Genomic DNA, 2,744 nt, shown 5'->3' with positions numbered 1-2,744 from the left:
TGTAAATGTCTCAGTAACTTGAGATGTGTACTTGATGTAAATTACACCTGGACACTGAGGTCTCATGATGTTCATAAGACACATACATTTATTAATTTTATATTATATAATCATTATATAGATGTACTGTATATATCTACTGTCCCAAGATATAAAACATACATAAACACACCACTGGGAACACACCTGTCCTGACTTTAATTATTTATTGATCATTATTGCTTGTGTGGCCTCGAGGTCAGAAAAAGCAGTGCGGTAGTGAACACCAAGAAGCATAGACGACAACCGAGGAGCAGAAAACGAGAAAAACAAGTAAGTATGTTAAAGGGAATATTTTATTGGGAATGTAGACTAGACACTTTGAAAGTTGTTTTTCAGCCTAAGCTTTGATTTAGAAGTAAGTGTTTTTACGCACATCGTCATTTGCTAACGCAAATGAGCATAGCACGACTCCTGTTAGGGACAACGTATTGGTTTAGATTTTGTCTTTTTGTAAGTTATTTGTTTTGTCACAGTTTAAATGCCATATTCTCACATTTAGCCGTGTGGTAGTAAGGTAAGAATGAAGACTGAAAAGAGGAATGTTGGAATGACATTATAAGTTAAAGTTACTGCCATTGGAACATGACACTAATTTATCAATTATTTCATTATGTCAGTACTCGTCATTGGGCTAAGATAACTTCTGTTATTCTCATACATGCATTTGAGTCAAGGAAGCAACAGAAACAGGTAAAAGTAGTGAAGTGGGTAAGACTGGAAACAACATATGGTATAATAAACAGTGGGTCAGGTTCAAAAATGCACAAGTTACAAATTAGTTAAAAACCAGATTAAAGACAAAGGTTTCACACTTTATTGTTTTAACTACATTTTAATCACAAAGCTTCATGTCTAACTTTTGGAAAATATTCACAGTCAATAGCAACTATTCTTAGACATTACGTTGTCATCATTACTCTTTCATTACTCTTTGTGAACTAATTCCAGGGGTACATTTAAACAGCTGCTTTAGGGCAAAGGAAATAAAAGGTAAACGTGTTGTTATTGAGGAGACACATGGACAGACAGACAAAAAGGATAGAATTGCCTGTAAACTAAATTGTAATTGCTATCAAGTTCTGTGCAAATATTTAGCTTTTCTGGTAAGTGGTTATTTATTATTACAAGGAGTTTTAACGTAGATACTAGTGCAGATGGTTAACAAGTTCTACTCTCTTCCCAGGGGAGTAACAGGAAGTTTGTGTTGGATATTGCAGTACTTTTCCTGCCATTGCCATGAGTTGGTGTTTCCTGACTAGCCTGCTGGATGAAATCCATAGCCATTCCACATTTGTGGGCAAGATCTGGCTCATTGTTCCTCATTGTTTTTCCGTATTGTGCTGACAGCTGTAGGAGGTAAATCGATTTACAACGACGAGCAGAGCAACTTTGTCTGCAACACAATTCAGCCATGCTTTAGGAACATCTGCTTCAATGTCTTTGCTCCCACTCCCATGTCCATTTCTGGGTCTTCCACATTATTCTGGTGGCCACGCCCTCTCTCGTTTACCTGGGTTATGCTGTGAACAAGATTGCACAGGCGGAGGAGAAGGCAGATAGTGGGGGTGTGAGTGGATTCTCAAAGAAAAAACCTAAGAAGAGTCTTGCAAGCAGAAAGCAGTGTAGGGAAATTGAAGAGGCTGAGGATGATGAAGAGGAAAACCCAATAACTTGACATGGCAGAGAAGGATAGTGATGGTGGTGGAACACCAAAAGGAAGCAGTGATACTGGACAAGCCAAGGTCAAGGTGCGGCATGATGGGCGCCAGCACATTAAAGAGGATGGACTGATACGTATTTATGTTTTCCAGCTCTTAGCCTGCTCCTGTGTTGAATGGGCTTTCCTGTGTGGTCAGTATGCACTGTACGGATTTTCAGTTCCTGAAAAGTACGTGTGCTCAGGCCTGCCCTGCTCTAACACTGGACAGCTTTGTGTTATTAGCCGCTGAGAAAACTATCTTTCTCATCATCGTGTACGTAGTCTCCCTGCTCTCTCTGACACTCAGTATATGGGAGATGCTTCACTTGAGCATAGGCTCCATCTCTGTACGGACCCGCAGGGTGCTGCTCTCCAAAAATAAGCTGTATGGACTGACACAGGGACAAAAATGTCTTGATGAGGCTGCTACAAGAAGACATTATGACAACAGCTACAATCTTTCAGGGAATGCACTATCAGCTCCACCAGGTTACAAAATTGCCATTAAGCCTTTTGTGTTATCTACAGGGTAGTCCCAAGATGGTGTGCCAGCAGAACTCCAGGGCCAGGATGGTGAGATGTCCACAGAGGTGTGCATGTGGTCACCTATCAGCTTCAGAAGAAACTGGAGGCTGACAGTCAGGCCTACAGCCAGCCACACTATGAACATAAACAACGACAGGCCCCTTTACACTTGCTAACGATACACGCCTTCGTCAGTCTGAGGTTACCAAGAATAACTTTAAAGAGGTGTTTAAATTAGCGAAGGTAATGTCCGAAGTTTTAATCTGCTCTGGCCCCATCCCAATGAGACGAGGCGACATCTGGATGTCCAGGTGGTGCTCCGAATGTGGGCTTTATAGATAATTGGAGTACCTTTAAGGGCAAAGCTGGACTGTTAGGGCGGGACGGTGTCCATCCCACTCGGGAAGATGCTGCTCTTATTTCTTGTAGTATAGCACATAGTGTGAGGACAGGCCTAGCTAGTCGGTGACTACCCAGA

The 2,744-nt window shown here is 41.5% G+C and overlaps 1 pseudogene; it reads left to right on the top strand.

Annotated features, from left to right (window-relative positions):
• Positions 1–986: 986 nt before the first annotated feature.
• LOC113164354 lies at positions 987–2,274 on the top strand (annotated as a pseudogene).
• The last annotated feature ends 470 nt before the right edge of the window (positions 2,275–2,744 follow it).

The sequence above is a fragment of the Anabas testudineus genome, chromosome 2 (assembly GCF_900324465.2).
Source record: "Anabas testudineus chromosome 2, fAnaTes1.2, whole genome shotgun sequence".
Classification (NCBI taxonomy): domain Eukaryota; kingdom Metazoa; phylum Chordata; class Actinopteri; order Anabantiformes; family Anabantidae; genus Anabas; species Anabas testudineus.
Note: the sequence above shows the minus strand (reverse complement) of the source record. Positions and strands in the feature narration are given on the sequence as shown.